The sequence below is a fragment of the Phaenicophaeus curvirostris genome, chromosome 4 (genome assembly GCF_032191515.1).
Source record: "Phaenicophaeus curvirostris isolate KB17595 chromosome 4, BPBGC_Pcur_1.0, whole genome shotgun sequence".
Classification (NCBI taxonomy): Eukaryota; Metazoa; Chordata; class Aves; order Cuculiformes; family Cuculidae; genus Phaenicophaeus; species Phaenicophaeus curvirostris.
The window spans coordinates 26050367-26070983 of record NC_091395.1 but is presented as its reverse complement, the minus strand read 5'-3'; the positions used below and the strand labels follow the sequence as shown (position 1 = coordinate 26070983).

Below are 20617 nucleotides of genomic sequence, written 5' to 3'. Positions count from 1 at the left end.
CCATGCTGACAGCTCAACCCATGTCCCAGGTGCCTCCCCCTGCATTTAGGGTTTTTTAGTTTTGCTAACTGCTCACCTGAAGCAGCACTAATGTGCCACAGAAAGCTTTGCCACTTTCAATAAAGAGAGGAGAGAGGAGGAGAGGGGAAGGGAGGGGAGGGGAGGGGAGAAGGGGCTCAAACAAAACAGCATTCAAGAAGGTGGGAGGAAGGGAACAGGGGTGATGAATAACCTCAGCTGCCTCTGCAGAAATGTGTCTGGAGCAGGGACAGAGAGGCATCAGCTGCCCACTCATCGCTCTGCCTGCCCAGGAGGAGAGTCAGTCTGCACAGCCCAGACATAACTCTCTCTCTGTGGGACACCTCCAGCAACGCTGATTTTCCTTGTCTGCTGAAATATTTGGGGCAGAGTGTTCACATCATGGGACAGCTCCATGCTCTTCCATGCAATTGCAAGAATATCTCAAACCAGAGATACCCAGCCCATAAAGTGTTATGAGGAAACCAACCATAGCAATGGACTAAACCTAAAAACATCAGAGCCATTTGCACTGTAAGCCATACACACTGCTTGGTTTTATCCCTTCAGGTATGTTTATTTCTAGGCTGCAGAAAAATTCCCAGGGGGCATATGCAAAATGACAGGGAAACAGACGTAATGAAAAAAACATTTATGCAGTTTTTATTTCCTCTTTTTTTTTTTTGATGATGAAAATAAGACTGGTAACATCCTTTCTTTGAAGGCACAAGTGTCTCTTTGGATGTACTAAAAATGCTTTTGTGGAAGAGTTAATACCAGAAGGGTTGTTAAAATAGTATGTTCTACCATCAAATTACAGTAGCAGCCTGTGTAATATTCCTAACATTTACCCATAACCTTCCAGCTTCCAGCACAACTCAGGGTCTAGAAAAATTGGTTTAATTTGCCTGTGATATTGTACTAAGACCCTGGGAAAAGCCTGGCTGAGTCATGTTGTGCACATTGTATCTCTCACACCAACTGTATCATCTTCTGCACTTGCAGTATCTACCAATTAACCCCAGCCTGCGATACCTTTCCTCCATCTGTGTATGATTTGAAGAGCCATCCCACTAGATTCAACAGGAGCAGCCAATACATGACAGTAACATCAAAAGACATAAACTATATCAGCAGGTAGGCATTGCATCACACAGGTAGATGCTTTTAATCCAAAGACCAGGAGCTCCAATTCCCTGAACACAAGCTAATGTTTGAAGGACAGCTACAGTACATGCAGTAGGTGACATTTGCTTATTTTATATCATATTTGAGTACATCTAAACAGGATGTATGATATCTGGAGGATTATTCTATTTTATCTCGCCTCATCTTTCTCCCTCAAAACCAATTTCCTTAGTGGATTACATAGAAAGGTAATTTCTTTGTAAAATTAAAAGTAGTTAAAAGGACGCCAACATTTCATTTTCCTTTCTGTTGCTCCCGCTGCTGTTTCTAGGCTTTTAGAGAGCCATCTTTAATTGATTTCCCTTCTATTCCACTAACATCCCTAAAAATTATATGTACTTCTATATGTGTACCCATAAACTTTGCTTGCTCATTGCCATAAGGTGCAGAGATCCCTGGTAGTCAGCCATTGCATTTTTCAGTTGAAGATAGGGTAAGTGGAAATACGAGGTATTGAGGAGCTACTCATCAAGTCCCATCTCACTTTGATGGGGCCATTGCATGAACTGTCTGGAAGGGCTTGGCTGTGGGCGAAGAAAGGACTTCTGAGATCATGAGAAGTCATGGAAGAAACCAACATCTTTATGGACTGGGTAAGCAGATGATCCCCAGATGGGGGTCTGGGGTTCACAGTAGGAAGGAATCTGGAATCAGCTATGTGGAATAGCAGTCAAGGCCTGTGAAATTAAGAAAGCCTGGAAGTTAAAAATGCCAGATCCTCCTTGAAATTAGGCCACGTGATGTCTCATGACAGACATTGAGAAAAGCAGATCTTGAATTTAGGAGGTGCTTTAGAAATGCAGTATCACGGAATCACAGAATGACCAGGTTGGAAAAGACCCACCGAATCATTGAGTCCAACCATTCCTATCAATCACTAAACCATGTCCCACAGCACCTCATCCACCTGTGCCTTGAACACCTCCAGGGAAGGTGACTCAACCACCTCCCTGGGCAGCCTGTTCCAGTGCCCAATGATCCTTGCCGTGAAAAATTTCCTGATGTCCAGCCTGAATCTCCCCTGGTGGAGCTTGAGGCCATTCCCTCTTGTCCTGTCCCCTGTTACCTGGGAGAAGAGGCCAGCTCCCTCCTGTCCACAACCTCCTTTCAGGTAGTTGTAGAGAGCAAGAAGGTCTCCCCTCAGCCTCCTCTTCTCCAGGCTAAACAACCCCAGCTCTCTCAGCCGCTCCTCATAAGACTTGTTCTCCAGCCCCTTCACCAGCTTCGTTGCTCTTCTCTGGACTTGCTCCAGATCCTCAACATCCTTCTTGTGGTGAGGGGCCCAGAACTGAACACAGGATTCGAGGAGCGGTCTCACCAGGGCCGAGTACAGAGGGAGAATAACCTCCCTGGACCTGCTGGTCACACCGTTTCTGATACAAGCCAAGATGCCATTGGCCTTCTTGGCCACCTGGGCACACTGCTGGCTCATGTTCAGTTGGTGTCAACCAACACCCCTAGGTCCTTCTCCTCCAGGCAGCTTTCTAGACAGACTTCTCCTAGTCTGTAGCACTGCATAGGGTTGTTGTGCCCCAAGTGCAGGACCCGGCACCTGGCCTTGTTAAACCTCATCCCATTGGTCTCAGCCCAGCGTTCCAGACTGTTCAGATCCCTAATGGATGGTGTGGAGGGTGGCAGAGAAGTTCTTATGTCGGAGAAAGTTTGGGGAAGAAAAAGACTTTCAGAGTAAGTGGTACAGTGCTTGGGAGTTGGAGAGAAAACGCTATGAGACTACTGAGCTGGAAGACCAGAGTAGCATGGACTTGTGAGTTGTGAAAACAGTGATGGCAGATGAAACACCCAGAGCAAACAAAGCTTCCCAGAAGAGAGGCAGTGCAGTTCTCTGAAAGTACTTTTCCATTGGTATTTTACCCAGCCTCTCTCTCTCACCCTCCTACGAAAGAAGGACTTGAAGGCATTTGCAATAGGAGAAGGTAAATTAAAAGTAATATTTAATGAAATTTAAAGACAAAGGTCTTGCATGCATAATTATGCTCTGCTGAGAGAATCAGTTTCTGGATTTGCTGGAAAGACCCATCAGCATGCATAAAACGGTTTTCTAAAAGGAAAGAAAAATAAAATTCATCATGTTACGAGAAAGAACTATTTTGTTTTAATTTTTAATTTTGCCGCTTTCAAATTAAATTTCGAGCTCATCTTTATTACAAATTTAACCAAAAGGGGATACCCACACATAATTTAATCTTTTGAAGGTCTGCTTTGCAGCTCTGAAAATATCAAAATCAGCCTATAATTTGATTTGCTGATGTATAAACACTGAAGTGAAAAAAAGGGAAATGTTCAGTTATCTTTGCCTCCTCAGAGCTCTCAAAATTTTTTTGAAAGTCCAAAATCTCTGAGCACTTGATAATCTTAGTGGTGATATGTAAATAGTTGGAAAAGTATCATACAGAACCATCTTGTGCTCGTTGCTTATCTCTTTGATGCTCTTAGCGTGGCTTCATTAGAGCAACTTATGCCAGCAGTACAAGAGTGGATCATTTATAAAGCTTGTATAGATGATGCATTCAGAAAGCGTTTCATGTTCTGGTTGATAAAAGTTAATTGTATGCAAAATGGCATACAGTAACTCATCGTATATCTTCCTTGCAAGGTAGTTATCACCATTCAGGTAGGAAAGCCATTTATTTTAATATTTTTAAGCTAATCTTACAAGCATTTTAAGCACTTTAAGAAATGAGGAAGGTACTATTTGTCCAATTGTTATAAAAATTAATAACAGATGCACATCTAGTCATCTGTATGAAGAAGTGAAGCTAGGAAAAGCTGTTTCTAATCCAAATCCCTGCACCGTCTCCTTCTTCAGCAGCAATGAAATTATTTTCTCTGTTCTCAGCCCCAGTTTTCCCCCTCAAGCGCTAATGCTAATTATACCTGCTTTGCTGAGGTTTTATAACAAACAGCCTGCGTGTGAAGACTACTTTGATGCAAGTAAGAGCCAAGTTTTAGTAATAAACATATGGTAAATGACATTTTGTCTGGATTTATGCACTGGAAGAGTTTATTTAAATCAGATTTGGAAACCGATAGCAAGTCAGAGAAGCACTGCGTTATTTCTCAATCAATAAATAAATACTTGCTTGTACCCCTTGCTCTAAATACCCAAAAGCCTGGCTCTGCTCCAGGCACTAGGCAGACAGTAGGATTTTTTTGCCTTTAGCTTTGGATTTTTGAGCACATCATCCTCCCTGCCTGTGCCTGGGTTTAAGGAGAGAGGGGGTAGGCAGGAAAATGGTGGGACCACACAGGACACCATTCCAGCACCTGAAAGCCAGAGGAACACCCTCACACAGGGAGCATTTTGTAGGCAAAGAGCATTGAGAGAGAAAGATGGTCCAAATCTAGATCAAACGACATCCCTAAAACTAGGCAGAGGTGGAAATACACTTTTTAAACTTTGCCAGTAGCTGGGCTACTCTGGCTAGAAACACCCTGAAATAAAATCGTAACTGGTATCTTTTATCCAGAACTTCAAATTACTGTACAGATTACATTACTGCACTTAAAGACTCTGTCTTGAAAGGCAGTCACTGACTTAGACAATCCACAATCTAAAATTATTTACAACTGCCTACTTGTCAAAGAAGGAGAAGGAGGAAAGGAGATTGAATCCTGACACAGAGAGAACTCTTTGTTGACCCTATGCAAAACGATAAGCGCACAGAGGTTTCCAGCAATGTAAACTGCTCATCCCCAAAATGATTTCTTTTAATTGCAAATCTCTGAAAGGGAGAACATGTTTTCTTTCATTCTTTGTGCTGAAACTGATTTTTCATTTTCAAACTATTTGAGCCAGGGTGACTTTGTGGCTGAGGTCTCAGCCCTGCAAGGGTCCAGCTGCCTCCCATGAGGTCAGGAGCACCATGCCCTCTCCACACATCCTCCTGCAAACACTTTCCCAATGGCTTCTCAGGCTCACTGTAAACACTCAGAAGAATTTTCCTTGTGTTAATGTTTAATATAAAATCTAAATCTTGAAGAAGGACCTTTTGATTCAGAGGCAAATCTAAAATGAGTTTCGTATTAAGGCCCTCAATTACTTCTTCAAAAATAAGTGGTTCCATATGGACAGTTGTATGACAAGTGGGACAGAGCCGTTTCTGCTTCCTTCAGCTGCAGCTGCTGACAATTTTAATAACACAGAATGGATTCCTTCACTTCAGCCCAAAATTAACTTTCCAAGATATGTGGTCCTCCCTTCCCCTCTTCCCCCAGTTTTAAATTACCAACACCACAATCCTACTGGAGAACTGGGAAACTGAAGTAAAAATGTTTAATTTTTCTAATAGTTTTAATTACCATGTATTTTTAAAGACCTGTGATGTCTCATGTCACTGTGGGATAGCTGTTCTAATTTGAGTGGTGACAATGTACGTGGGCACGGAATTAAATTTAAATCTTTCATGGTTACTAACAGCTATCATCAAGCTCTCCTAGCAAAGTAAAGGGCCCTGCATGATCTCCAGTGGGAGATCTGCTCCTCCACTTCTTCTACCCCTTAACTTCTTCTCTAACACCACACAAGAAAATGATGGCTAGGTTCATGGCTTAGAGTAATACGTCAAATAACCCATTGTCTCTTTCATTGGGAATGTCAGTCTCCTAGAGAAGCTGAGGCAGATCCCAGTACTACACCAACTTCCCTCCTGACACAGCTAAGACAGACTCAATACTACTTGTCACTGAACTAATTTTATTTTCTTATTCCTTCCACAAGCCTTTGCAGTTCAGTGGGATGCTTTGTTTGCCAGCAGTGACAGCTGAACAGGTCTGTCCTCAGGATACTCTGATGGCTGGCTTCCTCAATATGTGCAGCATTGCTTTTCCTTCCTTTTCTCTAGCAAAATGGGAAAAAGTGACAGCAACGCTCTGGATCCCTCCAGTAGCACAAAACAACACTGGTGTTTATCTGTGTGGTGAACATCACTGAAATTTCCATTTCAGGTTTTTGGCCAGTATGTTGGGCAAATGTGACTACCATCTTCAGTATCTATGCTCGGAAACCACTTTAAGACCCCAAAGAGTTTTCTAATATGTGAATTCTGCGATTAGATCTATGTTAATTGCCACCAACAGTACTTACTTTTTACAATGTTATCTGAGGGGACAGATGCCTCAAGTTATTGTAACCTCACAGCTTTGCCAGGCTCAGCATTCTCATTAGAAGTCCACAGGAGCTTCAACATCTTCTGGGGCACCTTTATGAATCCTCTGGTCCACAACACATTGTGCTATCTGCCACCTCTTGAAAAAAGCCAGAGAAGATAGACATCAAATTTTCAGCATTTCTTGTGGGTTTGCTTTTATGTATCCCTTATTTTATGTACTTTTGGGGATCAAAAACCACTTTGCTTAGTAGGGTCTTGCTGTTTCCCAGGTGTTGCCTCTTCCATTGGAGGGTGCCTGTTCTCCTAGACTTTCCCCTTTCACCACCATGCACAGGATAACCCTGATGTTTCACTCTGGGGCCTCCCCTTCCACAGTTAGCTTTTCCTATCTCAAGATTTAAAAGGGATCTCAGTGTCTGAACCTCTCCAGTTCTTCTAGCTAGGCGCTGGAAACCAGCTACACATATTGCCCTGGAATCTCTTTATCTGGCCATGAGACCGCTCCCGAGTAGAAGATTAAGGATCAGAGAGCCACACAGTAGCCCGGCCAAGCCACACAGTGGGACTTTTGGGCATTTTTCTTCTGTACTTCCTTCAGCTCTGTCATCTGTAGTTTGAGACATGCAGATGCGAGAGATAGGTTCATGGAGAGCACTTCTATCAAACAGAGAACATGAATCAAACCACAAACAGCAACCATCACAAAGGCCTTTCTCTGGGTTTCATGAGTCTCAGCCAAAAGGAGATGATTTAGGAAAGTTATTTGCTACTCAACCTGTCAAAATTTGAAACCTGCAGTGATAGCAGAAGGGATTTGAGAGTACCAAAGGTGTGGAAGTAGCAGGATCTCTCCTAAGAAGTCATGCTAACAAGGTAGCCTAGTTCCTTATCTACTGTAGTCTAAAAAGGCTTGGAAGAACAAGAACACCAAATGGCTTTGTGTAAGTAAACATGATGATTATGCTGCTGTACCTTCATTATTGCTCTGGTCTTAACCGTTATGAATCCACCCAAGCCTGCAGGGGCAATTGGAATCATCCCCACAGCACAGACCAGGCAGGCGCACCCCTGGCATGCACCAGCATCCCAGCTTTTGGGCACACAGATGAATAACCTTCGTATGCAGAAAAGACTAATGAGAAAAATAAAAACCAAACAGCAAGAAGAAAAGCAGCAGAATAATAGAAAAAATTACTATCTAATATAAGCACATCATAAATTACAGGTATATATTTTTTAATTATCACTTCATAGATGATGTATTTCTGCATCAGAGAGAGTATTTTATAATCTATATGAATTGTTCTGCTTTACAGGTGTTACCTTCTCTAATTCCTCATCAGAAAACCAAAATGCTGATCCAGATGACACACCTGGTTAACATAAGTATTGTGTTTGCAGATTTCCAAGAAAACTGTCAGGATGACTTGAAAAAAAAATTTGGTTTATTATTTATAAGAAATACTAGCTTTCCAGTGCCAGCTAATTCACTTAAGATGCTGCACCAATGTTCTAGGTTCAGCTGAGCAAGGGATTTCCAGTTTTGTACAATTATGACTTTGGCAGCTATTACTGCTTGCAGCAGGGTTTTGGGTTTTTTCCTTCTTTTTTTTTTCTTCATGCAAGTTAGTGAAATTCCTGAGTTTCTTTGTATGCCCTAGAACATAAATCTCTAGATTTCAAGGTAAATTTGTTTTCTTTTAAATCATATTAATTCTTTCTTGAACATGAAGCCAGGAGTATTTAAATGCTTGGAAATGCTCAGATCACGCTGCTGGGTGTGTGTGTGTGTAGTGTGTCCTGCATGGTGAGCCCAGATGGTCACAGATCAGAGGATGAGGAAGAGGGAGAGGATGGGGGAAGGATGAAGGCAGCAGGAGAAGAGATGCTGGGTTTGCAGTGTGTGTGACCACGTGGAAACTCTCCAAACCAGATCCCATAGTGGCACAGCTGAGGTGAGGGCAACCTTGCCATGCTGCTGGGCAATGAGAAAAGAGGAAAGCAGGAGGTGCCATTTTCTTGTACCTAGCACTGCAGAACGCCAAGCCATGACTGTATTTTTAACACATGGTAGAAGACAAGTAATTAGAAACAATGTTAATGATCATAAATGTTGGTACTTTCAGCCCTCTGTGATTCTCTGCTGTGGAAAGACAACTGGATGTGCCAAAGATTGGAGGGATTTGAGCTCTTTGCATCTCCATCTCCGCCTGAAAAATCAAAGCACCAACTTCCATTTCTCTGCACTAAAATCTTTCTTCTCTGAGAGGACAAAGGCTGATGAAGAAGCAACTATCCGATACTCCCTGACGTTCTTTCTTTGAAGAATTGAAAAAAAAAAGCAGCAGCCTCCCTCAGTACCATGGGGGAAGAGGTGGAGACGCTGCTGTGAGGAACCAGATGGATGAACTGAAGACAACAGATATCTCTTCCCATGCAAAGGGATGGGGAGGATGCCCAAAGGCTACAGGCTGGCAGACGTCATGGCTCCTCCATCTCCCTGCAGGAAAATGCACCTGGGCAAAACTTTGAGACAGCCGACAGGACGCGTCTCTTCACTCAGCCTTGTGCCAGGAGGTCCCTGGTGATCACTAAAGTGAGAGCTGGTATTCGTGTCAACTGCAGTCAAAACTTGTTGGATTAAATTTATCCTTATGCACAGAAGTTTATGCAGCCATTAGGAGACATCAGGCCTCAGAGAGCATCAGAGGCAGCCAGGTACCAGATCCCAGGCTGCCGCTGAACTCGGTGTGGAGGCAGAAATGGAAATGGGCATCAGCAGCACATCTATAAAGTGCAGTGGCTCCGAAAGCCACCGTGTGCCATAGCTTGTGGACTACTTCCACAAGAGCTACAAGGAGGGAAGCTTCATTAACCCTGGAAAATGTAAGAAGGGCTGACTACGTCCCCAGCAGAGGGGTGGGGAGCAGACACAGTCCCACAGAAAGCACCTCATGAGTGCATGTTCTTCCCTCATACACCAGACGCTTGTGCTGATGCGACCTTTGCATCAGTGCTGCAAGCAGTCACCAGGGCTCTGTCTCAGCAGAAGGTGTATTAAATTAATTAATCCTTGGGTATTTCTCTTACTACTGTGTTAGGTTATCACCAACTGAAGAGAGGAGCCAGCAGAAGCAAGCAGAGCATGATGGGAACTGGGGAGCTAAAAAATCCTGCTTTAATTTTTGCAGCAATTAACTCTGGGAAAGGCTGCAGTGGTACAGCTGCAGGCATCCTGACAAAGCACTGCTTTATTTTTTAATAATTCATTGATTTCACCAGCTTGACGTCTAGCTGCTCAACAGCTAAATGAAACCAGCCTCTCCTGGGTGTCCAGCCAGGGAAGGTGCAGAGGGGCCAGAGGTGGAGCTCTGGTGGTATGGGTGGACATGTGGCTGGTCTGTGTAGCAGGGGCTGCTAAAGGAAATTAGGGGAGCTTATAGGAGGAGTGTGTTGAGGACACACGTCTTCCCTACCTCAGAGTTGCACCCGGGTATCTTTTCCTAATCTGTTCCCCAAAAAGATGCCCTGTCATCACAGGGTTTGCCAGACCACCTGCCTCTGCCTGAAGAGCCACACCACAAAGCTTTGCTTTCCTTTGAAACCATCTCCTGCCCTTCAGTCTATCAAAAAACTCAAACCAATTAAAATCTCCACACCCCACTCTCTCCAACCTGAAAGAAAGCAAAAAAACCCCACCCAAAATAACCCTACACAACCCAAAAGTGGGTGGCCTTTCCCATGTACCACCCAGCCCTGTGTCAACCTTTCAGCTATGTCTCCAAGGGCCTGGGATTAATCCCACCCCTTGCCTCTTTGTGTGCCCCAGAACCTGTGCCCACACGGAAGTCTTCGCACAAGAAAAAGCCCCTGCCATGGCACAGCCTGGAAAGAGGCAAGAGAAAAGAACCTGGAGGCAGCTGGCCACTGCACAGGAGGATGGACTCAAGGAGATGATGTAGAGAGCTCAGCTGGACAAATCTGCATGCCACAGCATTGCGCAGCAGAAACACCTTTGGCTCTGTTTTGTGTGTAGTTTGCATGAAATTTCATTCGGCTGAGGCAGCCTGCTACGGGACCCTGAGCCTGAAAGAAAAGTGAATACAACCAGTCAAGGATGACTAGCCCCAGGGAGCCCAAACTGACTGAAATGGTGGATTGGATAAAAGACCAGAGAACTTTATTAATTAATTGAGTCGCAGCAGGAACCAACTAGGCAGCACCATCCCCTGCTTACATCTGCAGCCAGATCCCTCTTACTTGGCCTCACCAGACAAGATGCTGAGGTGTGTGGGGAGGAGGGAAGAGGAGTGTCCCCGTGGTGCAATGCCCATCACTGCTTCCTCAGTCCTAGCTCTCCAGTTATCAAGACCTCCACCTAGAGGCAACCCAAGTGCCTCTATTTGTGCCCAAAGTGCCAAGTATTTGTTTTTAATGAAGGACATGACTATGCAACCCATCAGCATGTGAACACAAAGAGAACCTGGAAGTCTAAACCCAAGCTTTTAAGAAACGATCATTATAGAAGCAAATATCTCTGCCAGTATACACAATGCACTGCACTTCCCCAGGGACTGCAGCAGCAGCAGCAGCTGCCTGGTCTGCCTTTCTGTCAGGGCCACCGCTCAAAACATCCTTTTGTGTCTGTGGGGCTGGGATGGATGCACCAACTTGGCCATGTAGGCTTGTCCTCAAAAGCACAGCAGCGATACCTCCAGCACCAGCAGTGCAAATGGCAGAGAGCACACACTGCTGCCAGCCAAAACCTGAACCAGCCAGGCTTCAACAAATTGCTACCAGTAACTTGCAGTCTCCCTGGAAACACACTGGTGGGTTGCAAAGAGTAGGACCTAGATCTGCAGTGACGATGGGACTTTTCGTTTATTTCTTTATTTCTCTTCACTTCCCTCCCTAGTTCAGTGTCCAAAAAGCCCTGGGTTGTAATTAGCAGCGTGCTGCTTTCCCACTCCTTACAAAAGCACAGAGAAAACTAGAACATGGTGGGCACGGAAACACAAGCAGGATTAAATACCAACATAAATTGTTCTGAGAGTGTAGGACTGGGAACAATTTTATTTTTCACACTTAACTCAGTATTTAAAAAGCACAACCACCTCCAAGCTCCAAAAGACACCTCTTTGCCTCCATTATGAAATGGAAACCAGGGTGATGTGTGGCTCCCATCCTCCAGCCTCCCTCCTCCTGCCCCAAACGTCCTCTCTGCCCTCTCGGGTGCCACTGGCTACTGCTCAGACCTCATCCCAGCACGCCTTGATTGACTCAGAGACCAGGCCCAGTGCAAAAGCCAGTGGTCCCGCACAGGATGCTTGCAAAGTCCATGTATTATCTGAATAATTCCCGTTACATGCCTCTCTCTTTTTGTCTGGAAAATTGGTGTGTCTGGCCCCACTTTCCTCATTTCTTCAGCGAGCAGCTGCCCATTGCAGGGCTGCCCCATAGGCTTCCTCTCTCTCTGCCTTTGCTCCTACGTTTATTGTGTATTAGCTGCAAGGGCTTCTGGAAGTTTTGTGGCATTGTATTTCTCACTCCATGCCACAAATATGAGCTATTTGTCCTTTTTCAGGAAATTTGACATTAGGAAGGTTTTGGCTGCTGCAAGAGGCCAAAAAGCTCTGGGAGGCACATTGAGCAGGATCTATGACTTCTGCTGTATTCCTTTCTCCTCCTCCTCCTGTCAGGAGGCCAAGGGGGACGACTCTCACCTTGCACCCTCTCCCTCTGCGCTCCAGTTCCATCTCATCTCATGTGCATCTCCCACAGCTTGCAAAGACATGCACGTGGCTCCTGCTGAGGTGCCTTGCCAGCTCCAAAACCTGAGGGAAGCTTTTTATTGGCTGGGGCTGGATCCTGATACCCTGATTCATGCTGCAGGGATCCTCACACTGAAATCAGTCGGGGGAGGAGCCCAGAAGCTGCCTGCTAGGACAAGAGGGGTTTCACGAGCCATTCCAGAATAATATTTTTCTATCTTTAAGATTTACAGCATTAGAAATAAAAGTTCCTGATTATTTTCCTAGTTCTTATTGAATCTGAAGTCTCTTTGGGAGTGCAAGGGCAGACCTATGTGGCAGATTTGGTGTGTGGTCCTCATGTGGCTCTCCCCAGCGTGGCTGGGACCAGTGAGGAAAGCCCAGGCTGCTGCCAGGAACCCAGGGGCACTGCAGCCTCAAGTCCTGCTGCTCCAACATCCCTCAGCTCAGCATGGAGGCTGTGTGGATGGGCAGGTGGCACAAAAACGCTCTCATCTCCTGCGAGCAAATGCCATTCCTGTGCTTGGGAGGGATGAGCATCACAGGGACCACGGGGTGCTTGGCTTGTGAGCCTCCTGTCTCTCCTCAGCAGGACACTACCTCACACAGAGTGATAAAAGCATGCATGGCAAGCACTGTGGCAGCAGGCACATACATCCCAGCATTTCACACTCTGGCTTTCACCATAAGGTGCAGGCAAAGGTCTGGCAAACAGATTTTGTTAGCCTCCTGTGCCTCACTGTTATTAGATTCATATGCTAAACCCAGGAGAGCATCTGGGCCTTTTGCATGTAATTACAAGACTGATAATCATATCAGGTGTAATCTCACCCTACCTCCCTTCAGCCCCACAAAGATAAGCATTGGAACAGCTACATCACTTTAAGTGAGGAAGGAGTCCAGCTACATCAAGTAGTGAGGATGCTGTAAATCCCTCCCTGCAGTTGTAAGATAAATGCATTCCAACTCCTCAGCTGCAGCATGCAGGGTTCCAGAGCCAGCCCGTGCATCTTAGGGAGCACCCAGGGTGCTGCGGAAGGTGAAAATCAGCAGCCTGCAGTTACCGCTGTCACTGGTTCAGGGGTTCACCAAGTAGTGCAAACACTTTCTCTTCTGGTGAGCCCCAACAGAAGGTCTTTAGTGTCAGCAGGGCCGCTGCGGGCACCTCAGCAGTTAACGCCCATGCGATTTTGGGCATCACAGGCCATATTTAGGCAGCCTCGCTGTCACCATGGCAACGGGATTCGCTTACACACAGTGATGCACAGGCACGTGTGCTCCAAACCCGTGCACAGAGGAAGGCAATAACACTACAAGCTCCTCACCAGGGTCTGCATCCACACACCAGGGTTGAGGGCTGTGAGCATAAACAGGTTGGCCTTTTTGATTATTTTTGCTGGATGTTCAAATGAATTGCCTGACGTGGAAATGGAAGACAAGAAAGGAGTTCCCATTCTCTCTTTCTTCCCAGGAGCTGCAGTTTTGTTCAGGGAAGGCATCCATAAAGACTGCCTCCGAAGGATGTACCTGGCAAGCCTCCATAATTCGGAGCTGAATGTATTTTTTGTTGCACCTCATCTGTGGCGCGGAGATAAATGATGTGTTTAGTCTTTTGACAATTTTGCTGAAGCTTCATTCCCAGCTGATCTCAGCCTTGGCCTCACACTGCCCTTGCAAACAGGAATAGCTGAGACCTCTCCGATACATGTGATACTGCAGGGGACTGGAAATACTTCTGAGCCAGGAAATAATGACAGTTATTCCATTAGATACAAAGGTTTTCCTCCAGAAGCTTAACTAAAAAAGCATTACACAGTTAATAATATTCTCTAAAATTCCCAACCAGCTCTAAATGGCCCAGATACCCTTTTGTCCCACTGCTCAGGACTGCTTTGCTGTCCTCTCCCAAGAAGGCTTTGGAAAAGCATGCCAAGCTGCACAGAATATTTTCACATTTATAAACATGCTCTTGTCACCCAGTGACTGATGAGGCAGCTCTGCCAGGCTCCTGCTGGTCCAGGTTTTCTGCAAATACATGCAGTGAGCTCCAAGCAGGAGAGCCCCCAGCCCAGCTGCTGGCTTTGGGTCCTCCATACCACATCCCCACTTACAATGAGTCATTGATAAGCCTATTGCTCCAGCTGAAGGAAAAGGGGTATGGACAGGCAAGACTGCCAGGTCAGCAACAGCAAGAAAAATAACAATAATGTTAGCCAGCCACATGCTTTTCAGTTCAAAGTTTTCTTGGCTGTGCTCTACTTTCTCAGAAATTTTGCCTTAGTAAGCCACAGCCACCTCTTCCAGCCCCCATCCTCATGGACCAGGTGTTGTGGGTTTTGCCCTCATGGGTGCCAGCAGTGGGGACAGGCTGTGAGTGCTGCCACTGTTGGTGCCTCTGTACACAGGCTGAGAGGTTTTTGCTGCCGGTTTTAAGCCATCACCGCATCCCCTCCGTGCTTTAGCTTTCCCAGGTAGTGGGTAGAAAGTTCCTCTCTCTCTCTAGCAAAGGGCAGTGAAGAAATCCACCCAGAGGAAGGGTCAGACTAGACATGTGGACACAAAGAGGAGGGGAAGAAAGCAGACACGGCATATTCCCACTTTTATATCTTGCCTACTGATGCCTGTGGGGTAACGAGGCAGGTCCAATCTAAAATGCTGAAGAAAGATCATATTCTTCCCCCCAAATACCCAGGTAAGTTAATATATATGTGTGTATATGTACCTTCTTGCAGGGAGAACCTATGCTGGTGTTACATTCACACTCCTGAATAAGCTGTGAGGAGCTGGGAGTAACTTCAACACATTAGATACAAAGGTTAACAGTGTTTAAAAACAAGAATAAAAGCACAACCCATAGGACAATGAAAAAGACAATGTATTTGCATAGATATTTTTACCTAAATATTCATACTCTAGAACTGCCACAGGAGCAGAAACTCCAAAGACCAGCCCAACAAGAAGTCCTGGATGATGCAGAGTAACCGTGCGCTCTGTAACTATTGCACAGTTATCTTTATCTGAATGGTCATCCGTATCTTAACACTCAGAATAATTTACTTTAGATCTCGTAGCACATATTTTCCCTCATTATGGAAGACTACTACAGAGATACTCTTTAATGACGATGAATCCTCTTGAGTTTTGGACAAGCAACATGATGGCTTAGATGGTCCAGAGAAAACACACCATTTAGAAGCAGCCAGCTCAGCCATTGTGGGAACTGCAGCTGGAAAGCTGGGTGATCAGGACCACTAGCACAGACATCTTTCCCCTTTGAGAAGCTGAAGAGAACTTAGAATCATAGAATCACCAGGTTGGAAGAGACCCACCGGATCATCGATTCCAACCATTTCTATCAAACACTAAGCCATGCCCCTCAGCGCCTTGTCCACTTGTGCCTTAAACACCTCCAGGGAAGGGGACTCAACCCCCTCCCTGGGCAGCCTTTTCCAGTGCCCAGTGACCCTTTCTGTGAAAAACGTTTTCCTAACGTTCAGCCTAAACCTCCCCTGGTGGAGCTTGAGGCCATTCCCTCTTGTCCTGTCCCCTGTCACTTGGGAGAAGAGGCCAGCACCCTCCTTTCCACAACCTCCTTTCAGGTAGTTGTAGAGAGCAATGAGGTCTCCCCTCAGCCTCCTCTTCTCCAGGATAAACAACCCCAGCTCTCTCAGCCGTTCCTCATGAGGCCTGTTCTCCAGCCCCTTCCCCAGCTTCGTTGCTCTTCTGTGGACTCGCTCCAGAGCCTCAACATGCTTCTTGTGGTGAGGGGCTTGAGGACTCCAAGGAACGTGAGCTGCTTTTACACCCCTTTGGGAGGGCTGGGCAGATTTCTGGCAGGGAGTTTGGCAGACTCAAGCCCCACAAGAAGCAAGTCTCATCATGGCACAAAAATCCTGCTTTGTGGCCTTGGCCTGGACATTTTCCTCCCACTTTGGGAGAGAAAGAGTATGTTTTAGCACTCGGGGCAGGCAGCTCCACCAGTATTGCTTTAATCCCTGTTCTCAGGTCCCTGCTCTGGTCCATCATTGCCCATCTCCTCTAACTCTTGGTCCACACAGAAGCCATTTGCTCTAAGGGGCCAGAAGGCATCTCCCTGCGCAGGCTCTGACAGCTCAGCACTTCTTCAGCAGCTGAGCTCTCCCGGAGCCCCCGCAGAAGCAGCGGGGCTTTCTGGGGACAGGAATCCCTGCACCCTTTCCAAAGCCTATGTGAGTCATTGAGCTGTTAGAGGCAGGAGGTTATTTCTGGATTTAACTTTCTGGACTCAGGGAAACACTGCTGTGTCAGCACCCAGCTGTGCTTTCAAGAGGTGCGTTATTTGGCAAGCCTTGCCAATCTATTTCCATACGAAAGCACACTCATGAATCACTCCTTATAAGAAAAAGCTGTGTAGGTGAAAGGGCCATGAGAAGCTCTTTGCTGGGAGGTAGCAAAGCCAAAACTGACCATTACTTTTTATTCTTCACTGTAAATAAAATAGCCACACTGAGGTGGAAAAGCCCAGGAAAAGCCTCTTTCCTCCCCCATCCAGAACTGATCCTTCTGCTGCTTTTCCCTGCCAGCTCCTTGGGAAGGATTAGGGCTGTTGCTTATTAATGCCTACTTCAGGGGAAACATCAGTGCTTCTCATCATGTATATAAAAAAGCTTTTGCTACTAATATTTCTTCCTTGCCTCCTAGAATAAAAAAATAATTGTCATACTTTCCAGCCAAGTCACCGTCTCCCCGCAAATATCAGTGCTTTCCTAACACCACCTTTTCCCAAGAAAAGCTTCAAACTGCATTAATAGGAACAAAAAGCTCGAGCTGGTGACCTGCTAGCAATGTTCCTGCACTCAGGGCCACCCCCCAAAGAATTTCTCAAGTTTTATTCTGTTTTTTTTGTGAGCAGCTGCTGCCTGGACACATGGGCATCTAGGTCCATGTGTGGTGGAGTAATGACAATAGCATAGGGAATTTAGGTGAGGACATTTCTGAGGCCACACGGAAGTATAATCTTGGTGGAGCCTGGCTGCAGCAGGGGTTCTGCCATCCCATACTTTTCTCATGCATGGAGGTGGGTACTGCAAGCCAAGGCTGGCAGTAGCATATGCCTACCCTGCAGACGGGCAGCTGGCAGAGCCCCCAGGTATCTGGGAGAAGGAACCGGTGGCAAAATGGTGTCTAGGATAAATCAAAAGAATGAGGGAAAGAGAAAGAAAAGGGACAAGTGAGGAAGAAACCAGAGAGGAAAGTTAACAGGAAGAGAAATGCATGAAAGGAAACTTCCTCCTGCAGCAATTGCCCCCTAATAATTCCGGTGCCCCCCACTAATTCTGGTTGCCTACAAGAAAGCTGGTGACAGTGCACAGAGACAGATGCAAAGGGGAAGGAGGGAACAATCTATGATGCCACAAGCATTTCTTGCTTAGCTGAATTTCTGTCTGCTACCTCTGAGGAAAATTTTCACCCCCCCAAACTTCCTCTCCCAATATCAACAGTTGTGGTCTTCCTTTCAGCTAGCTCCTTTCCACCTTAACTTTCATGTACAGACTCCTGACATCCATAATTTATTTCTATTTACCACATGGCACTATAGCAAATAGCCCCTCTCACACACATTTCAGTCAGTGTTTCCTTCAAGATTTACTTTAAATCTTTGCATCTAATTGTGCTTAGACCAACAGCCCTGCAATAATTCCTCATTTCTTTATCTTTCTGTACTTGCATATTCTCCAAATGTATTTTCAAAATATACCACCCATTCAGTGAGGTGTCGAAGAGCATTGCTATTTAATGAGTAAGCAAATGTGGTATTTTCTATTGCGACTGTAGGAAAGAAATACTGCATTTTCCTGGAATAAGTGCATTAAACTCTGAATTTGCTTCTGTCTTGATTCCTCTAGTTCTTGTTTCCAATATCCTAAATCTCATTCTTGGCTTTCCTTCTATGGTCCTTTAGCCAATGCATTTACTTTAAATCTCTCCCTTACTTTCATTGCATCATTTCCCACTTACTTATACCTTGCTCTTCCTAAAGCGTCTGGAAAAGTTTCCTGCTGCTTTTCAGCCATAATCAGCAAAGACAACTTAGTTGGACTCATGCTACTTTTCACTGTATTCCTTGACTTTACTGGCCATCCCCAGTTTACTTGGCTGACAGGTCATTTTCCATTCCTTGTTAGATTTTTTTTTTTTTCTGTTTGTTTGAGGTGTCCATTACCTGGTTAGTCTGCAAGTCCTGCCTTACAAGTTTAATTAAGATTTAAGGTTCTTATAATTCCTACCTTTTTATCCTATAGAGAGCCCAGGCTTTGGCAGTCATCCCAAGTAACTTTATGGCAACTCCCTTGTATCAGGTCCAAACCCCTTAGTTGCAGGGATCCTTGCTTTTAATAGAATCACAGAATTGCTTAGTTGGAAGAAACCTTTGAGATCATCAAGTCCAACCATACCTGTCCACTACTAAACCATACTCCTGAGCAGCTCATCTACCCCTCTCTTAAATACCTCCAGGGAGAGTGATCCCACTACTTCCCTGGGCAGCCTGTTCCAATCTTTCAGCAGTCTTTCAGTAAAGACATTTTTCCTGATGTCTAATCTCAAGCTCCCCTGGTACAACCTGAGGCCTCTTCCTCTCGACCTGGGAGAAGAGACCAACACCCACTTCGCTACAACCTCCTTCCAGGTAGTTGAAGACAGTGACAAGGTCTCCTTTTAGCCTTCTTTTCTCCAGGCTAAATAAACTCTAGTTCCTTCAGCTGCCTCTCGTAAGACTTGTGCTCCAGCCCCTGCACCAGCTTTGCTGCCTTTCTCTGCACATGCTCCAGGACCTCAACCTCCTTCTTGTAGTGAAGGGCCCAACACTGAACACAGTATTCGAGGTGCGGCTTCATCAATGCCAAGTACAGGGACACAATCACTTGGCTGCTCCTGCTGGCCACACCATTTCTGATACGGGACAAGATGCCATTGGCCTTCCTGGCCAACTGGGCACACTGCTGGCTCATCTTCAGTCGCTGTCAACCAACACCCCATGGTCCTTCTCTGCCAGGCAGCTTTCCAGCCACTCCTCCCCAAGCCTGTAGCTCTGTACGGAGTTGTATCCCAAGTGCAGGACTTGACACTTGGCCTTGTTGAACCTCATCCCGCCGGTCTCAGCCCATTGATCCAGCCTGTTCAGATCCCTCTGTAGAGCCTCCCTACCCTCAAGCAGATCGACACTTCCTCCCAGCTTAGCGTCACGCACAAACTTAATAAGAGTGCACTCAATCCCTGTAAACTGAACTGATTCAGCCCCTCAGCATGCAACAACAGGGTTCAATCCTGCAATCTGTACCTCTTCCTCTGACAGCATTGAGAGCCTCAGCCTGCTCCTTATCATGGGTCTGCCTTTCAAAACTTTATCTCCCATGCCGTTCTTTACGCTCATTTTATGCACGACCAACTTCAAGTCACAGCCTGAACACTAGCATCACTTTAAAGAGCATATCTAGTCTAAGTCAAATTTTATTAGCTTAAATAGTTTCTGTCATTGCCTACCTGTGCCAAGGTACAGCTTCTGTACCTTGCCATCTCAGTCTTGCAGTGTAAGTGCTCCGGTCTCCTCCAGCATGGCCATCACCTCTTTTTATCTACCTTAAGAAAGGAATGGCATAAATACCCAAAGCTCTCCCACCAGCCCCACTCCTCATTGCTTTCATCTGTCTGGTGCCCTGGTCTGTGGCTGCAGGCCTTCCTCGGTGTTTGGCCTAAACATCAGCTCTACAGCATTGTTTAAACTCAGCAGTGGCGTCAGCCTCATACTCCCTTCAGAGTGCACTTTCTTCTTGTTTTAGAAAAATGCAGTCCAATTGCAAAGCGTATTAAATGTGTACTGAAACCAATAAACCGCCAAGTGACAGATAAACAAATCTCCTTCTCCTCGGGCAACCTCCTCAGCAGGTTACTTCTCCGTCCCCAGGGAGGCACAAGATCTCTCATTTATGTGATGTCCTGATAACACAAGTGCAGATCTGTACTACAATAATGACTGTATACAAATCACATGCTTTAGGGCTTCAGCCACTTGCTTGCTGAATTCCAGAATAGACTACTTCCCTCAGTACAAGCTTGGCCAGATTTTTTTTCAATCACTTCTTCTCCTTCTTCTGAAGCACTGGAGATCAGCAGTAGGTGGGACGCAGTACAGGATATACAGTGAAGAGAGTCCTCCCTCTCACAATTGATACCTACCTGGACAATTTGCTGATCTCATTTATTACCATATTAGGCAATAAATATATTCCAGTCTTCCACTGTCCTCTCAGGTTAGCGATACATTAATTTCCTCTTACCTTCCTGGATCTGTATCTTAGTACATCTCACACTGCAACTGCAATGTAACTCCACTTTTTCTGTTTTCCGAGGTGTGGCTCCCATCTCCTTGACTTACAAGGCCAAAAATGTATTCACTTGTCTTAAATTACCGGCACTGATAAACATTGTAGGAATTCCATGGTATGTGCAGGAAACCAGGACAGGTAATCTTAA

At 45.6% G+C, this 20617-nt stretch overlaps 1 long non-coding RNA gene across 1 annotated transcript in view; it reads right to left on the bottom strand.

Moving 5' to 3' along the window:
• LOC138719971 (uncharacterized) overlaps positions 1-19683 on the bottom strand; it is a 40316-nt gene extending 20633 nt beyond the window's left edge. Inside the window, exons 1-2 of the long non-coding RNA XR_011337348.1 lie at positions 19628-19683; positions 6311-6471 (exon numbers count right to left, since the gene is read on the bottom strand). This is a non-coding gene — a long non-coding RNA (uncharacterized lncRNA). The remainder of the gene's footprint in view (positions 1-6310; positions 6472-19627) is intronic.
• Between the last annotated feature and the right edge of the window lie 934 nt (positions 19684-20617).